The sequence below is a fragment of the Suricata suricatta genome, chromosome 17, assembly GCF_006229205.1.
Source record: "Suricata suricatta isolate VVHF042 chromosome 17, meerkat_22Aug2017_6uvM2_HiC, whole genome shotgun sequence".
In the NCBI taxonomy this organism is placed as follows: Eukaryota; Metazoa; Chordata; class Mammalia; order Carnivora; family Herpestidae; genus Suricata; species Suricata suricatta.
Genome location: NC_043716.1, coordinates 43,259,614 through 43,280,127, shown reverse-complemented (window position 1 = coordinate 43,280,127; position 20,514 = coordinate 43,259,614).

Genomic DNA, 20,514 nt, shown 5'->3' with positions numbered 1-20,514 from the left:
CCGGGGGCGTCACACCCTCCCCGGCCGCCCGCAGCCCCGCCCCCTCCGGGCTGGGGTTGGGAGGAGCGCGAGCGCGGAGGGAGAGCGCGTGCGTGGGGGCGCGTGCGTGGTGGAGCGCGCGCGCCCCCGCCCCCTCCACAGTTTGGGGGTGGGGAGCGGCTGGGAGAGAGAGTGAAAACCGAACCCTTTCCTGCGCCGAGAGGATGGGCCCTGACTCTGCCGCTCTGTGAGGTCTGGGCATTTCTCGTTTCCTCAGGGGTCTCTGGTGGGGTCGAGGGCGTTTGGTGGGGAAGAAGGATGGAAGCTCTACAGCAGACAAGGCCCTAAATAGTTCGGCTCCGCCCCCGAAGGGGTGATGTCACTCTCGAGGTGCTGCTGCTGTCACGTGCACCCACTTCTGGGCCTGTCCTCCCGCGTTAATGGCCAGAACGTTCCTCTAGATCCCCCCCCCGCCCCGCCCCGCTCCCCGCTTCAGTCACCTTACGCACACATCACTCCCGGAGTCATCAAATCCTCCATGTGTCAGTCATTCTTTGCCTGATGCTCAACTGTAATCTGTAAATTGCTTCAAATGCCACAGTTGGCTGTGGTGGGAATCAGAATGAGGTGCAAAACCAGCAATGGGTGAGCAGGTGGGTGGGGAGGGAGGACAGAGAAGGGAGACTATGTTATCTGGAACAGTTGCTGAAATGTCGCCAACCACTGCTTGACGGCCTGAGGTGAAGTTGTGGTGCTGCTGCTGTCCCTACCGGGCTGGACAAGAAGTGATGCGGTTTTAAGAGCCAGTGCGCAAGGCCCTGAAAGCCACCACATTAAAGCCTCCCGGGAGGTCTTACTTCCCCCAGTACCCTCCACCTAGATCTTCTTCCTCCTTTCCTCTCCCTTGCATCATAAAACAGCACGACAACGGTGGAAGAGACCTGGACACACATTTTTTTTCGGGCGCTGTAAGAAGATGCAGAGCATTCACTGTTACATACTCCGCCTGGCTCATCTTCCCTTCCTTAAACTGAGAGGACCTTTCGTGGTCATCTATGTCCTGATGAGACGCTGTGATTGGAAGTAGAAGCCCCAAATTACCTCAGTACGAGGCACCTGTGTCTGTGGTGTTTCTAAGATACTTTTGTTTCTTTGCAAACAGTTCTTTGAATCTACTTCATCCAGGAGTTGGTTTTTTGTTTGTTTTTATGTTTACTTATTTTTGAGAGAGAGAGAGACAGAGCATGAACGGGGAAGGGCAAAGAGAGAGAGGGAGACACAGAATCCGAAGCAGACGCCAGGCTCTGAGCAATCAGCACAGAGCCTGATGCGGGGCTCCGGCTTGAACTCATGAACTGAGAGAGAGATCATGACCTGAGCTGAAGTTGGATGCTCAACAGACTGAGCCACTCAGGCGCCCCAGGAGTTTGTTTGTTTTTTTTAATTAGTATTATCTCAACTAATACTCGAATTTGCAAGGGACGCCATTTCCATCAGCTGGCCTCTACAGTGAAGGTTTGAAAAGTTAGATCTAGACAGCTTTGAATACTACAGCTAAAATGGCAAGGGGAAGGGTTAATAAATGGATTTTTTTTTCATGTTTGTTTATTTATTTTGAGAGAGAAAGAAGGAGAGAGAATCCCAAGCAGGCTCGGCTGCTGTCAGGACAAAGCCCAAAGCGGGGCTCTCTCTTGTGAGGCGAACGTGATAACCTCTACACAACACCAGGGCTCTATCTGGTGAACCGAGAGATCATGACCTGCACCAAAATCAAGAGCAGGACACTTAACCGACTGAGCCACCTAGACATCCCAGTATATGGAATCTTTTGGTGATAAATCCAAAAACTTGGATTACTGTAACTACAACCTTCTATGGTGATAGACACATAGTAGTGATTACTAATGGGGGAATTGACAGAGGGAAGAAGGGAGCCTTCTCTGTTGCTGGAAATGTTTAATATCTTGATCTAGCTAATGACTGCAAGGGTCAATATATATGCAAAAAGATTTATTCATACAAAGAGGCGCTACAACATCATCACGATTTGAGTCTGGAAACCTGGGTTTAAATCTCAGTGTCACCCATCACTTACCATCTATGTGACCTTACATCTCCAAGGCTTTCTTTGCTTCGTCTACTTAATGTGTGTGATGATACCTTCCATACAGAAGGTTGTAGAAATTAAATGAAATTATCTTTGAAAAATACTAAGCACAGAGCCTGGTATGGAGTAAGTGTTTAGGTGAGTAGTAACTATTGTTAGTTTATTCTTCTTACACTCAGATTTACTCTATTCAGTTCTCCTTTGGTTTTTGTTGTTGCTTTTTTTATTTTAAAGATTACTTTGTATCTCATCCTTTGCCTGTGAGTTTCACTGACTAACTAATAACATTCCCTTCTGGCAAGAAATAACGAAAGGCAGTCAGGGGTATAATGTGTGAGTTTTCAAACTAGTTCAGGTGGCAGTACTTAGAAATTATTGTGCTCACTGTGGAACCCAATGAAATATTGGTAGATTTAATTCTGCCATATGGACATGACGCAATTTTACTAGCACTGAATCTGACTATATTATGTTTAGGCAGATCTCTCACATATTTTTTAAATGTATTTTTAAGAAATAATAGGTCTGTGCTTTTCCTTTAAAATTTGTTTGCAACTTTTCACAAAGTAGAAAGTACCGAAAGTTTAATAACAGTTCACAAAATGAAAACCTTTAAGTCCATTTTTCCTGGAAATTAAAAAAAAAAAAACACTGTAATTGTTCAGTTTTAGCAGCAGAGTTCTCTTTATTGGATTTTCCCACAGTAAGTTCTAATAGCTGTGACCCATAGGGTCTCTTGCTCTGATGAAGTGAGTAACTCTGACTCACTATCCCCATCTTACTCCCAAAGATCAGTCTCCATTTCCTTTGGCTGACCTTTCCCAAATCCCATGTTCACACTGAGCAGTGTGAGTATCCACCGAATGAACTCACTGCCTTGCTGTTTTGATCATCCGACATGATTCTATTCAGCCCATTCTCTTCCACATAGCACTGCTGTTAAGTCTTGCAGTCTGCTCCCACGCTCTAACTTTGCGGAGGAAATACTCTGTCTCTGACAGAGGTAAGGGTAGTGGGGTGGTGTAGGGATGGCAAGCAACGTTGTTTAGAGAAGTCACCCCTATTTTCAGCTCTTCTCCTGATTTGCTTTTCTGTCAGTGATACCTGCAAATGCTGTTTTTTTTAACTTGCTAAAAATCCATTCTAGTCAAGATGATAATTTTGTCTATAACTTAAATTTGGAAGCATAATGTGTGCTATGTAAGAGGAACATGCAAATGTGCATGAATTAGCCCAATCTTACCCTATACTGCTCAACTTGTCAGTGCCATCTATAGCAGTTAAAATGCCCCTTTTTGGTCCATCAAGTCTGCACACTCACTTGCCTCTGCATATGTCTTCCCTTGGCAACTCTCTTAAGTAAACCAGCTGGCTAACCTTGTCTACCCTTTTCCCTCAATTCTCTCCCTACTGAATAAAGAATAATGACATCCGCCATTGATTGATTGCCTACTGGCTGCAAGTGCTTTACCAAATGCCTTATATATACTATACCATTTAATTCTCACAACATCCTATCAGAATTGTCTCAGTGTCCTGGGGGAGGAGGAGGGGGGGGGAGGGTAAGGGTAGCTGTGAGAGGTTAAATGACCAGGTCAAGATCACACTGAATGGTGAGAAGAGCCACAATCAACCCAAACAAACTTTATCCTCTGTCAGTTACGCTCAGGATCATGCTATATAAAATATAAATGAGAACACAGGATAAAATGTGAACAATATTAAACAGTGAAAGTATGTCTGGAAAGTTGATGTAAAAGAGATTTTTCTCATTGATTGTTTTTCATAATCTCATTTCTTTTTATCTGTAGTCATTAACCTCTAACTCAATAGCTTCAACATTTTCCCCACCAACTCCCACCTTGGTCTTTTTGATGATATTTAATGATTTCAAGACTAACATTTAAAAGTATTTCCACAAAGAGGAGCTACTACTTAAAAGAAGTTTCTAGGAAATCTCTTTTTTTGGAAAGTGAAAAATTCATGTACAATGTGAATAAACAAAACTCCATATATGTTTACATTGACATTTATAAATTCTTGACAAGGATTTGTGCCTACTGTATGCATATAACTGTGGTTAAGTGCCACCAAGAATATTTCACTAATTTAAGAGATGGCTCGGCTACTAAAATCTCATGGTTTATCTTTTTAATGTTTATTTTTGAGAGAGAGACAGAGTGTGAGCAGGGGAGGGGCAGAGAGAAAGAGGGAGACAATCTATAACAGGCTCCAGGCTATGAGCACAGAGCCTGATGCGGAGCTCGAACCCACAAACTGAGATCATGGCCTGAGCCCAAGTCAGACGCTCAACCAACTGAGCCACCCAGGCACTCCCTAAAACCTCATGATCTATTTAGAAAACAAAATGCTTTGGGGTGCCTGGGTGGCTCAGTCGGTTAAGCCTCTGACTTCGGCTTAGGTCAGATTTCACGTTTGTGGGTTTGAGCCTCATGTCGGGCTCTGTGCTGACAGCTAGCTCAGAGCCTGGAGCCTGCTTCCGGTTCTGTGTCTCCTTCTCTCTCTACCCCTCTCCCTCTCATGCTCTGTCTGTGTCTGTATCAAAAATAAATAAAACATTAAAAAAATTTTAGAAAACAAAATGCTTTAAACATTTAAATATCAATACGGCATAATATAGAATTGTCAAACATGAGTAAAATAGTAAGTTTTGTAATAATTCATAAAAGGGAGGGAGATAACTTTGACTGGAATGATATGGGACTGCTACTTGAGGAAAGCAGAATCGGAAAAATATGTAGATGGAAAGAAGGAAGGACTGTTCCATGGAAGGCCCTAGAGAATCAACGAGAGTTTAAAGCAGGTTTTGTTTATTCACATTGTACATAAAGAGTATAACAACTCTTATGTTAAAGAATGAACCCCTTTTGGAGGTGAGTTGCTTTATTAACAAAGACAAGCATTGGTGTGAACTATAAATAGACATGAAATAAACCTAAAAAGAAACAGACCAATAAGCAATATTCATAGATGAATAGTATAGTATTTATTTATCAAGAGATAAAACATCTGGTAACATCTTACCAACATCTGGGACAGGACTGAACTGCAAAGAGTATTGCCCAGAAAAGGAGGCACCATGAAGTCTTTGAGCAGAAAAATGACAAGACAGTGTTCAAAGCTTTATCTAACGGGTGGATTTCATCAAGCAAGGACAAATGATAAGGATATGGTTAAGAAGATATTACTATTTTATGAGCTAAAGAACGTGACCGTTGATAGTCAAGAATTGTGGCAGTGGAAATAGAAAGGAATAGTTCCAACAGCCATTGCATGGGAAGAATTAATAGAACTATCTGAATAACTGGATGCAGAGGGTAAAGAAGAGTGAGAAGGCAAAATACAGCAAGGTGACAAGACCGCCTAGAAGACTGGCAGGAGCAGAGGAGTCAGAAGGACTGCTTTGAAAAAGAAGACAGAAAGAGATGGTGTTGGCATATGTTGTGCTTGTAGTACTTTATTGCTTCTGAATTACAAATCACTCAAGAATCTGATGGAACCAAGGATCCTCTCTTTTAGGAAAAAAATATTCATACCTATACATGCTATGCATTTGTAATGGACAACATTGGAATTGACTGCATAGTACTCTTGACCCAAGTGTGGCCCATCAGAGTCCTTTCTGGAATTTTTGTAGTTTATATTCAAAGGATCAAATCAGTCTCTCCTTAGTAGCCGAAGCTATGGATGCTGTTGGCTGATCTGTTTCCTAACACAGGAACCTAAGAAAGAGAAAATGCTTAAATGCAGAATGAGAGAAGAGAAAGAGTGTCTCATAGAGATTAACGGAGGTCAGAAGTGAGAGAGAAAGAATACACCCTAATGGCATTTGAGGCCATGGATCCATTACGTTTCTATACTTAGATTCCAGGAGATACCCTAGTCCTTTATTGAAATTCCACCATGGTTAAGCTTCTTTGAGCTCCATTTCTGCCATTTATATGTGAGAGTCCTGATTAACTCAGGACTTAAAAGATATTAATTGAAACCCACACATGGGCTCCAGCTAAGAATTCTTGATTTAAGATAATGGAAAGTCACCCAAATGGAAATAGACCAGTAAACAGGTCGAATTTAGATGAGAAAGGGAGGAAAATGAATATTCATGCACAGGGAATATATAGCACAGGTATTTAAGAGCAAGGACCTAAGACCCAGACCAACTGCGCCCAAATCCTAATTTAACTATTTACTAGATATGTGACCTCAAGAAAGTTATTCTACATTTCTAGATCTCAGGTTACTTATCTGTGAATTGGGGATTAAATACTATACTCATGTTATAGGATTGTTGTGAAGATTAAGTTGTTATATGTAGAAGCACCTGGCCTCTACATAGCAAGTTTTATGGACTATTGTCATTCAGTCTAATAGGCCTATGCCTAGACATGTTGCATATGTTACATTATTTAATCTAATCCTCATAAAAATATTATCATCATCAAGAGTATTTATTGTGTCCAAACACAAAAGATGATGCCACTGACCCACCATTAATAAATCATCACATTTGAGTTGATTCTTCAATATTGTGTGGATTTTATTGAACCTGCCATATCCCTTCACTCAAAGCACCTGAGTAGTTACAAGGTCATTAATAAATATTAGGAGAGGCAGGTAGAAGCAAAAGGAGAACAACTGGCCTTTACAGAGCATGACCACACAAGCTTGGTTTAGCACCACAGCCCTTACCAACTAGCCATGAGTAAAAGTAAAGGTGGGGCGCCTGGGTGGCTCAGTCTGGGAGTGTCCGACTTCGACTCAGGGCATGATCTCACAGTCTGTGGGTTCGAGCCCCGCGTTGGGCTCTGTGCTGTCACCTCAGAGCCTGGAGCCTGCTTCTGATTCTTTGTGTCCCTCTCTCTCTGCCCCTTCCCTGCTCATGATCTGTCTCTGTCTCTTAAAAATAAATAAATGTTTAAAAAAAATTTTTTTAAGTAAAGGTAAGAATATGGTAGAGTTGTGTACATTGCCTTCGCGTTCTTTCATATAATAGAATACACTCTATTTGTTTCTAATCAAAAGAATCTTTAGATAAGAAATAAAAAATTTTTAAATAAAAGGGAATTGTGGTTTTGTTGGTGTGAAATAATAGAGAGGTTTCGATTCAGTTGGACCTTATCTCACACATCTGCGGCCCAATTAACATTTTCTCTGGATTAGTCAACCCAACCTGACACACAATGTAAAAGGAACAAAAGAAAGAATTCAGAAGAATCAGAATTCAGTAGAGGAAAAGAAAAAGAGACATGTTAATGTTACCAATATAATAATTATAATGGAACTTCATTTATGTGGAACTTGGCTATCTGACAGTCCCGTCTATCTGGAGCACAGAAAAGACCCAGGGAAATAAAAAGATGGAAAAAGACCTCTGCAAAAACAAATCACCAAAGTCCATGCCCTAAACATCATACCCATTACTGCTAGAGATTCACTGAAGCCCTTTCTCAGAGGCTATTAATTTTTACTTGGATTCAATTTTAAAAGACCTGGCAATCTGGTTTCCAAACTCATAAAAAATTAAAAGCAGTAAACTAGAAGAGGGAGGAGAAACTATCGCATGCAGACATGCAGATAGCGGTGAAAAGAGAAAGCTGAAAACAGGGCAGAGACGAGAAAAAAAGGCCTAAAAATTGACTTCATGATCAAAAACACAGCAATTTAGTGCCTTTAGCACAGGAGAAAACAGTCCTACATACATCCATAGGCCTTGGGGAAGAAATTTTAAAAATTGTTTCTATATTATCCCTGAGGAATCAAGAAAATTAAATTATATTCAGTATAAAGATTTCCCTGAGTTATGCAGTACTCAGCTTTATGTAAATAGTTCCATAAGGCACATAATAAAATTGTGAAGATGTGAGAGATTTTACATATCACACCGAAAAATGTAGAGAAGTCAAGTATGCAAATGAACCACCCAAGGTAAAAATATAAGGAAATAATGGCCTTCCATGGTCAGTCTTACATGGCTTTTGTTCCCACACAGACTCTCACTGCATCAGCTTGGGTTGTGACACTGCTCTTGTTATGCCCTATTTTGTTACTTTCTAATCATGTCCAAAAAGTGACTAAGAGGGGTGCCTGGGTGGCTCAGTCCATTGAGCATTCAACTTCAGCCCAGGTCATGATCTCACACTTCGTGAGTTCGAGCCCAGTGTCAGGCTCTGTGCTGACAGCTCAGAACCTGGAGCCTGCTTCGGATTCCGTGTCTCCCGCTCTCTCTGCCCCTCCCTTACTCATGCTCTGTTTCTCACTGTTTCAACAATAAATAAACATTAAAAAAAAAAGTGAGTAAGAGGAAGAATGCAAGACAAGTTTGTGAGAATAAGTACTTTGAAAAAGAGCAAAATATTAAGTTTAAACAAGTATGAAGTTATTTTCAACTTACTCTACTGTTATGTCATCTGAGACTTTTCAGGGAATATATTATGGATGAGATAAAAAATATTACTTATAGTAATATATTTTAAGGAGTAATCCAAAATAGATCAATGATTTATGCATAAAGATGTTAGTCACGGTAGTATTTAGCATTTTAAAAATCAGAAACAATCTAATTTACCAACCTTAAAGAATGGTTAAAAAATTATGATACATAAATATTTGTTGGACAACTATGGAACCATAAAACTATATTTTTAATTAGGAAATCTGTATGGCAAAATATTAAGTTAAAAAACAGAATACAGAATTTTATATGCAGCATAATCTGAACAATGTATAAAATATATAGAAAGAAACTAAAATGAAAAGATCTCATTAATAATGCTGCCCCACCATTTTTCAAACTGGGAACAAACTATATATTCAATTCTCACACAAAGAAAACTGTAAATATTCACTGAAAAAAATTTCAAAAGTGCATAAATGAAGAGGCATACCATGTTCCCTGATGGGAAGACTCAACAATGTAAAGACATGGTTTTACCCAAATAATTTGCAAATTCAGTATAGTTGCAGCTAAAAATAGGAATTTTAACAAAACTAATATGTTAATTCTAAAATTCATCTGGAAGAGTACATACTTAAGAATAACTAGGCTTTTTTTTTTTTTAAGTATCATGAGGGTCTTCTTACCAGATATCAAAACATGTTATACAATCACAGTAATTAAAGTGGCATATTGGCTCATAAATAGAATAGATTAATAAAAGAGAATAGATCCTTACCTACTGATACAAACACATGTGAAAGCATTTCAAATAACTAAGAATAGGTGTTGGGACAATTAGTTATTCATTTAAAGAAAACAGAAAGGTATATCTCTTCTATCACATCATTAAAAAATAATTAACTTCCCCTACCCAGCAATTGGCGTGGTCAGGGCCAAAGCCTGAAAAGGCAGGAGCCAGCATGGTGGAGGCCAACATGGCTAGGATTGGAATAACTGGAGCCAAGCGAGCAGCAGGCAGTCGGGGCAGAGCAGAGGAGATAACTGGCCTGGCAGGGAGATCTGTGCTGTTCAGGGGTATTGGGCAAATGAAGAAGTACATGGAGGCTGGTGAAAGCAGTTTTCTATTGGAGAAGGGAGTTACAAACATGGAAAGCGAGAAGCCTAAAATGAACTCTATGGTGTTGGATTGGAGAAATTGGCATGAACTCAAAGTTCTATATCTGTGTCCTGATTCAGATGCTTGTGCTAAAGGGCATACATAAGAGCACGCCCTGTGTTTAGGAAGTACACACTACAGTATTTAGCAGTAAGGGCTTTTTGCTCGCAATGGATCAGATATCTCAAATGGGTTAGAAAAATATTGTATGAATATAACATACAATATACAGTGGGGAAAGAGACGAGTAAAGGAAACGATGACAAGTGGGGAATTGAACTGAAGAGGATGGGGAATTTACTTTGCCACTCTTGCAACTTTTTTGTATAGTTGAAATTATTTCAAAATAATAAAATGTTCAAAAATAATTTCCAGAGGTATCAAAAATGTAAATAAATAATCATACTTCTGAGAATACATCCACCCAAATATTCTTATATGTACATAAAAATGTGTAAGAGTTATTTCATCATTCTTGATCATAAATAAAAATTAGAAATACAGAAACTATGCATCATTAGGGGATGATTAAATCTAGTATATGCATACCAGAGAACCATATACAGGCATAGGGGCAGTGGCCCCTGGGTGGCTTAGTCAGCTAAGCGTCTGACTTCCATTCAGGTCATGATCTCACAGTTCGTGAGTTCAAGCCCTGCGTTGGGCTCTGTACTGACACTCAGAGTCTGGAACCTTCTTTGGATTCTGTGTCTCCCTCCCTTTCTGCCCTTCCTCCGTTCACACTCTCTCTCTGTCTCTCAAAAATAAATAAATGTTTAAAAAAATTTTAACGAAAGAATGCTATACAGTCATAAAAAACAAGGTAGATCTGTAAGTACCAACATGGAAAGATATCCAATATATGTTGTTAAATAGAAAAGCACGTGATAGACCAAGAGGTAGAGTTTGATCCTATTTATGTTTTTTTTTTATTTTTTTTAATGTTTTATTCATTTTTGATACAGAGAGAGTCAGAGCATGAGAGGGGGAAGGGCAGAGAGAGAAGGAGACACAGAACGGGACGCAGGCTCCAGGCTCTGAGCTAGCTGTCAGCACAGAGCCTGATGCGGGGCTCGAACCCACGAACGTGAGATCTGACCTGAGCCGAAGTCGGAGGCTTAACCGACTGAGCCACCCAGGCGCCCCCTATTTATGTTTTTAATAAAAGACTGAAAGACCTGCTAAGGGTATCGGTGTGTGTACATGTATGTGTGCATGTTTCTATGCTTATAAACAAACGAAAAAAAGGTCTGAAAAATGCAAACCAAGCTATTGGCAATGGTTAACTCCAGGGAAGGAGAATAGCATTATATTTTCCAAGCTTTCCATAGCAGCAATGTAATACTTTCATTATCAGATGAAAAAAAGCCTAAGTACAAAAAGGCAGGAGTGTAAACAATACATTCTGCAAGATTTCCTCTCAAGATGATTATAATATTTAATGCTGGGAATTACCTTTGGTTATCTGGAAAACTCCTGGTCCAAACCCCATGTATAGGGAATTGGCCTTTCAGTGGACTGTGCCCAGGTACACTTTATCATTAACTTAATAGAGGATTAGGCAGCCTGCTGAGCCACTCCCAGCTTGCCGGGCCACCGTCCAGAAGTGAATTCCCTTGCAGCACTCCAAAAGGAGGTCAAACAAGTCCCCAGGGACTCTCAACAGAAAGAAGTTGCCAAAGGCTAAATTTGGCATCGAAGTCCGGTCCTGGACTGGGATAAACATGCCAACACTCTTCAGTTATGCTTTCAAGATCTTGATCAGAATAAGCAGGACTAGATTATCTGTTTCCAAGAGTGGTTTAGCAGCCCAAATTGGAAACAATTGTTTCAACCAGAGATTTTGGGGTGAACCTGAAAATGTATAATTCCTTTTCTACCCCCTTAACCCCTAATGTCTCTTATTTGAAGGATATTTAAATCCCCCTTTCTTTCTCTTGCTCTAAGCAATTGATCCTAGTGACATTTCTGCCAGCCTCATCATCATACCCTCGGTTTAGCCCTTCTTAAGATAGAAAAGCAGGCTAGCCATCTTTTTATTTTTGCTTTTTCCTTTTCAGGTATAAATGGTCGGTTTTATATTTATATGTTGGAGGATTTTTTGCCTTTTTGATGTTATAGTATTTTGAGTTATAATTCATATGCACCAAATTCATCATTTAAACTTTATAATTCAGTGGTTTTTAATATATTCAGGGCCATGCAGCCATTACCACAATAGATTTTAGAACATTTCATCACCTCAACAATAAAACCTTTACCCATTAGCAGTCACTACCCATTTCCTCTCAACCCTTCCAGCCCCCTAGGCAACCACTAATCTACTTTCTGTCCCCATAGATTTACTTATTCCATATAATGCATTTGCACTTCATATAAATGCAGTTATTCAGTATGTGGTCTTTTGTGGCTCCTTTTGCTTAGCATAATGTTTTTGAGGTTCATCCATACTGTAGAATGTGTTGGTATCCTATTCTTTTTTAAAGCTCAATAATATTCCCTTGTATGGCTATATCACCTTTTATTTATCCATTCATCCGTTTATGGATATTTGAGTTGTTTCCACTTGGGGACTATTATGACTAGTGCTGCTTTGAACATCCATGTACATATTTTTGTGTGAGTATACATTGTCAGTTTTCTTAGATATATACTAGGTGTACAATTGCTGGGTCATGTGGTAACTCTTTGTTTAACTGTCAACTGCCAAATTGTTTTCCAGAGCAGCTGTATCATTTTACATTCCTACCAGTGATGAATGCAGGTTCTGATTTCTCCATATCCTTGCCAACATTTGATACTGTATGTCCTTTTGATTACACCTATCCTTTTGGGTGAACAGTGTTATTTTTGTGGTTTTAATTTGCATTTCCCTAATGACTAATGATGTTGAACATATTTTCATGTTCTTATTGGCCATTTGTGTATTTCTTTTGGAGAAATAGGTATTCAGATCCTTAGCCCATTCTTCAATTGAGTTCTTTGTCTTTTTATTTCTAAGTTGTAAGAGTTCTTTATCTATCCTGGATAATAGTCCCTTATCAGATACATGGTTTGCAAATATTTTCTCCCAGTCTGTATATTACCTTCTCACTTTCTTGATGGTGAAAAGAAAGAGGGGATAATAGAGAATAACTGTTAATGGGTAAGCAGTTTCTTTTTTGAGTGACAAAAGTATTCTAGGATTAGTGGTGATGTTTGCACAACTGCAAATATACTAAAAACCACTAAATATACTAAATTGGTGGATTTAATCTCAATTTTTTAAGGAATAAAGACCATGTTAGAAAGTGTGAGCTGATCCACTTGACTTCAAACATGATGTCACCATTTTATTTTAGTTTAACAAGTTTTTACTGACACAGCTATTTGCTGAGATACAAAGATGAAAAGACTTTGCCTCTACCTTTAAAGAACCCAGGGTCTAAAGGGGGAGACAATCACACACATACTCCATTTAAATTACCTTGGTTAAGACTAAGAAAGAGGTGTGTTTGAGATCATGAAGGCCATACTAATAAATGTGGGCTTCATTCTAGAAGTAGGGAATCATTGAAAGTTTTTAAGATGGGGGTCAACATAATTAGTGTTGGGGTTCTTTGTTTTAATTTTTTATTTTATTTTTATTTTACTTAAATCCAAGTTAGTTAACATATTGTGTAATAATGGTTTCAGGAGTAGAATTTAGTGGTTCATCACTAACATATAACAACTAGTGCTCATCCCAACAATTGCCCTCCTTAATGCCCATACCCATTTAGCCCATCCCCCCTACCCCTTACCCCTCTAGCAACACTCAGTTTATTCTCTGTATTTAAGAGTCTTTTATGGTTTGCCTCCCTCTATTTTTATCTTATTTTTCCTTACCTTCCCCTATGTTCATCTGTTTTGTTTCTTAAATACCACATTAGTGAAATCATATAATATTTATCTTTCTCTGACTGATTTCGCTTAGCATGATACATTCTAGTTCCATCCACATTGTTGCTAATGGTAAGATTTCATTCTTTTTGATCATTTCATTGTGTGTGTGTATGTGTGTGTGTGTGTGTGTGTGTGTTCTTTATCCATTCATCATTTGATGGCCATTTGGGCTCTTTCCATTATTTAGCTATTGTTGATAGTGCTACTATAAACATTGGGATGCATGCTCCTTCAAATCAGCATTTTTCTATCCTTTGGATAAATACCAAGCAGTGCAATTGCTGAGTCATAGGGTAGCTCTATTTTTATTTTTTTAATGTTTATTTATTATTTATTTATTTATTTTATAAAATTTTTAAATGTTTATTTATTTTTAAGAGAGAGAGAGGCAGAGCACGAGCCGAGGTGGGGCAGGGCAGAGAGAGAGAAGGGGACACAGAATCTGAAGCAGGCTCCAGGATCTGAGCTGTCAGCACAGAGCTCGACGTGGAGCTCAAACCCACAAACCGTGAGATCATGACTTGAGCCAAAGTCGGATGCTCAACTGACTGAGCCATCCAGGTGCCCCTATTTTTAATTTTTTGAGGAACCTCTATACTGTTTTCCAGAGTGGCTGCACCAATTTGCATTCCCATCAACAGTGCAAAATGGTTGCCCTTTCTCCACATCCTTGCCAACATCTGTTGTTTCCTGAGTTGTTAATTTTAGCCATTCTGACTGGTTGTGAGGTGGCATCTTATTATGGTTTTTACTTGTATTTCCCTGATGACAAATGGTGTTGAGCATCTTTTCATGTGTCTGTTAGCCATCTGGATGTCTTCTTTGGGAAAGTGTCTGTTCATGTCTTTTGCCCATTTCTTCACTGGATTATTTGTTTTTTGAGTGTTGAGTTTGATAAGTTCTTTATAGATTTTGGATACTAACCCTTTATTTGATATGTCATTTGCAAATATCTTCACCCATTCTGTCCATTGCCTTTTAGTTTTATTGATTGTTTCCATTGCTATGCAGAAGATTAGTGTTGTATTTTAACATATCATTTTGGCAGCTGAATAGATGACTGATATGAAGGCAGTATGGCTAGGATCAGATCAGTTAGGAGACAGTTGCAGTCATTTGAGTGAGAAATGGAAGATTCACAAAAGCAGTGGTGGGAAGAATGGAGAAGAGGAAGTCAGACTAAAAAAACATTTAATAGTTTAAATTCTATAGGGTTTGGTCTGATGATGCGTGAGAGAGAGGGAGAAGTTTGAGATGATTCACAGATTTCTGGCTTGGGTTGCTGGGTAGATGGCTGTGCCATTAACTGAGAAAAGGAATATGAGGAAGAGGAAGTTTGTGGGCTGAAATAATGAATTCAGTTTTGGACAATACTTAGGTATAAGACACCTGGAAAATGACCAAGCGGATGTATCCAGTAAGGACTGTAACTTTAATCTCTTTCTGAGGCAGTGTGCTGAGCTATAAAATATATGTATTTTATATGTATTTATGCATACTTATAAATATTATAATATTTATATAGTATATTTATACAATATTCCCATATATTATAACATATTTATATATTACAACTTATAAATATTATAATGCTTATAAATATTCATACATAATATTGTGTATTAAACTTTATATAGAAAATAGATTAAAATATATTTATATGTTTCTATATTTGTGTATAAAATCACAACAGAATTTGGGTATTAGAGGTATTCACCAAATCTGCTTTGGGGAAATTACAAATTCTATTAACTAGTTATTAAACATATTCCTACTTTTCTACAAGAAAATTTGCTCAGTGGCAGCATTGGCATACTTATATTTACAGGTATTACTTGATTTAAGCCAACTCAATGAAAATACACAAGCACTAAAAAGGTCAGACGGAGGGTGATAATTTGCTGCCCCCAAAGACTCAGCATGAGTCTTTTTTTTTAAACATTTATTCATTTTTTGAGAGACAGAGCATGAGCAGGAGAGCGACAGAGAGAAAGGGAGACACAGAATCCGAAGCAGGCTCCAGGCTCTGAGCTGACAGCAGAGTCTGCAGTGGGGCTCAAACCCACCAACTATGAGATCATGACCTGAGCTGAAGTCAGACACTTAACAGACTGAGCCACCCAGCATAAGATTCTTTTAATTAGGCATTCCTTCTAGTGAGTATAAACCACCTTTCCTTAGAGAAATTAGACTAACCTAAATTTCAGAAACAATAAAAGATAACATGTATTTTGTGCTTGCTGCATGCTAGGCAAAGTGCTAAGCTCTTTGCAATTACTGTCTTTTAAATCCTCACAATAATCCCATTGAGGGAGTTACTATTAGCATTCACATTTTATAAATAAAGAAATGAGGATTTGAAGAAGTCAAATAATAGAATCAAGATCATTGATCTAATGTGCATACAGCCATGATTCAAACCCAGGTCTCTCTTACTCCAAAGTACAGATTCATGGCCAAGAGTGATTATACATAAAGTCATGGTTATATGCATGCTTAGTTCAATGATCAGAATAATAATCTGGTCTGATTTATGTAGACATTATTGACCCTTCACTATTCCATTTGTATCCTTATTCCTGTTTAGCATTCCCAGTTAATTTCCACATCCCTGCTCTAATCTTCATGTGTGGTCCCATTTTCTCCCTGTCGATCTTCCCCTCTCTCATCACATTGCTCTATTCAGCACACAAATTGGATGCATTCTATAAACAAGGAAGGCTTTGCCTTGGAATAGCATTTATGGTATCTTAGAAGGCCCTTTGTCAAACTCATTCCTTATCTGTGCTTCCGGATTTAGGACTGCTGCACTAACTGTGGCTCAGCCCAGAAGCCCATCAACACAAAACTTTTTGGAGGAGGAGGAAAGGCTAAAGCAAATGTATATTCATGATGAGATGGGCCAGTGGTGCCAGAGGAATTTGCTGAGTGGGAATAGAGAAGTGAAGCCGCATTTGTTTTTCATAGAAGATTATGGCTGTGCTTTTTCCAGAAAGTGAAAAGGAAGCCAGATGAGCAGGGTCATCTCTAGCACTGACACGTTTGGGTACAGAGAGAATGGGCACAACAGAATTCTACACAAGATAGGGTGAGGCTGGCAGTCACTGCCAGTGGCTGGCCTGAAATATGTTTGAATGAGGGCATCTGGACTCCTCGGACCAGATTGTTTTTAGGCAAGGAATAATCCCTGCCCACGGTTATTCATCTGAATAGTAACCAGAAGTTTTAAGAAGAACCTTGCCAAAGAACAGAACTTTAAATGAATCTAACATGCAGATCTTCTTTTGTTAATTGTTAGACTGAATTTATCTTTTCATGGTGGGCAGGCACCTCAAATAATCATGATGCATTGTGTTCAGGGTCTAATTTCCCAAATGTCAACATGCAGTACATTTCAAAAGTAGTTTGCTTGCAGTATGTTTTTCCCATTACGCTCATATGGCTAAAATTATTGCAGCTAGTAGCCTAGGAAGCTGGGATCTTCATTATATCTGCTAAGGGATCTGACTGGGCTGTTGACATAAAGGTTATTTTTATTGAAAAGAGAACTAAAATTCTACACTATTTCAAAAATAACATATTTGGGGGCACCTGGGCGGCTCAGTTGTTTAAGCATCTGACTTCGGCTCAGGTCATGATCTCATGGTTCCTGAGTTCGAGCTCCATGTCAGGCTCTGTGATAATAGCTCAGAGCCTAGAGCCTGCTTCTTCTCCCTTTCTCTCTGCCCCTCCCCCACTTGTGTTTACTCTCTCTCTCTAAAAATAAAATAAATATTAAAAACAATTTAAAACAAATAAACATATATGATGCCTTCTAACAACCACCCCTCTGCCTCTCCCTAGCTTCATGTATTCCCTCTATTCCTCAAGCTCGTCTGTATAGAGTTGCCTGAACATGACTTACTATTTTGCCTTTGTGCTTTTTATGTTCTCCCTACTTAGAAAAAAGTCTATGCCTCTTCTCTTCTATATATTTCCATGTAATGTTCAAAACCAGAACATACCTCTTTTCACATACCTTCTCCAGTAATCACACCTTGAGTGTGATCACTTACTATTTTTAGTTTTCTTATCTATTGTAACTTTAGTTTACACTATACCATATTTTCTAACAGTTACTGAAATATTTCTTTAGATTTCATCTCAACTTATTTTGTATATATATGTTTTAACCTCCAACTAGGTTTTACATCCTCTGGGGAACTCAAGAGTTGTGACTTTTATTTCTTTAGCATCCAGGAATAGTACAATGACTCATTAAAGTGAAATAAATGCCATACCTGTGACATACTGCAACCAGCCTTATACATTTGACAGTAATACCAAGAAAGATTTTATTAAATGAGCATAAAATCAATTTCAAAAAATTATAGATGTAATGTGAATATCTAATTTGTCCTTCCTGGATCTTTCATCTAAGAAGTTACTAAAACTTTTTTGGTATATGTTTATAGTAGATGCCTTTACCAAATCTCAGGATAATAATTAACTAATCAGGATGGAGGATTCTATCCTAGAAAAAACCAAGTCAGCCCACTCATTACCAGTTGATTCTTCAATAAATTTAATTATTTAACAAACATCTATGCACAGCATATTATATAGATAACAGAGTAGACACCTTGAAAGGACATTAAATTTACATCCTAAGAACTCAAGAAACACAAAGTGAAATAAAAACAAAAAATAGAGGGGCACTTGGGTGACTCAGTCAGTTAAGCATTAGATTTCTGATTTCAACTCGGGTCAGGATCTCATGGTTTGTGGGATCAAGTCCCACATTAGGTTCTGCACTGATAGTGTGGAGCCTGCTTAGAATTCTCTTTCCTTCCCTCTCTCTCTGCTCCCTCCCCAAATAAATAAAATTTTTAAAAATATAGAACAAAAAGTTGTCTCCATTTTACATGTGAATAAGGGACTGACACAACACAGTTCTGAGTTAAGAGGAGATCTAAATGAAAGAGTGGCCAGTAAACTCTTCCTGAAGATGTTATGCACATCTGGCTTCCAGGGATGGGCAAGGGAGAGAACAGAGGGACAGAGGCAAGAACATACACGCTGTGTTTGAATGACAATGTGTGTTTGGTCCACCTGTATGAATGGGTACGTGAAGAGCTTCTTAAACACCACAAGATCTGCTGTAACCAATCAATACGAATTTAGATGTCTTCTTTCTGGTACTGTTCCTTCCTGCATTTCTGGCCTTCTTGTTGATTCTTTTGACTTCTACTGAAGAATTCCTTTTACTATTTCTTTTAGTGCACATATGCTGACAATGAACTCTGTAGATTCTAATTTTTATAAAGGTCTGTTTTACCTTAAATTTTAAAGAATATTTTGCTAGTTATAGAATTCTAAGTTTGCTGTCATTTCCCCCCACTCTTTATAGATATCACTCCATTGTCTTCTGGTTTCTTTCAGTTCTGTTGGAAAAGTTAGCTGTCAGTTTTATTGTTGCTCATTTGAAGATAATGTGCCTTTTTTTACTCTGGCTAATTTTAACATTTTAATATTAGCATTTAGTTTTACATGGTTTGACTAGGTGTGGTTTCCCTTGTATTTATCTTGCTTCAGATTTGCAGAGCTTCTTGATTCTGTGACTTAATGTTTTCTGTTTGGGGAAATTTGGCTAGTGTCTCTTCAAATATGTCTCCTGCCACATTTCTACTCCTTCTGGGACTCCATTGACAATCATAATAATTAAATCTTTTAAGCATGTCCCATATGTTTTTTATAGTATTTTCTCTACATTTCATAGTCTTTTCTCTATGCTTCAATCTGGATATTTTCCATCAACCTATCTTCTAGTTCACTAATCTCTAATGCAGGGCCCAATAGATGGGTTAAACACATCAGTTGGGTTTGTTTTTTTTTTTTTAAGGAGGCTTCACACTCTGGGTGGAGTCTAATGCAGGGCTTAAACTCAAAACCCCAAGATCAAGAGTCAGACACCTAACCAAGTGTCCTGAATTTTTTTAATTGAAGTATAGTTGACACACAATATTACGTTAGTTTTAGGTATACAAGATAGTGATTTGACAAGTCTGTACATGATACTCTGCTCACCACGAGTGTAGCTACCATCTGTCACCATACAATGCTGCTATATACCATTGACTATATTCTCTATACTGTACCTTTTATCCTCATGCATTATTTATTCCATAACTGGAGACCTGTATCTGCCACTCCCCTTTACCCATTTTGCCCATCTCCCTGACCCCTCTCCCCTTTGGCAACCGTTTGTTCTCTATATTTATGAGTCTGTTTCTGTTTTTGATTTATTTGTTTATTCATTAGTTTTGCTTTTTAGATTCCACGTATAAGTGAAATCATTTGTATTTGTCTTTCTCTATCTGACTTATTTCACTTAGTATAATATCCTCTAGGTCCATCCATGTTGTCACAAATGGCAAAATCTCATTCTTTTATATGTCTAAGTAATATTCCAGTGTGTGTGTGTGTATACACATACATGTGTATTATATCTTCTCTATCCATTCATCTATCAGTGGATACTTGGGTTGCTTCTATATCTTGGCTATTGGGGGGCGCCTGGGTGGCTCAGTCAGTTAAGCGTCCGCCTTTGGCTCAGGTCATGATCTCACAATTCGTGGGTTCGAACCCCACATCAGGCTCTGTGCTGACAGCTAGCTCAGAGCCTGGAGCTTGCTTCAGATTCTGTGTCTCCCTCTCTCTCTGACCCTCCGCTGCTCATGCTCTCTCTCTCTCAAAAATAAATAAAAACATTAAAAAAAATTTTAACTCATATCTTGGCTATTGTAAATAATTCTGTAATAAACATAGGAGTGCATATGTCTTTTCAAATTAGCATTTAACTTTTCTTTGGGTAAAATCCAGTAGTGGAATTACTGGACTATGTGGTAATTCCTATTTTTATATTTGTGAGGAACCTCCATACTGTTT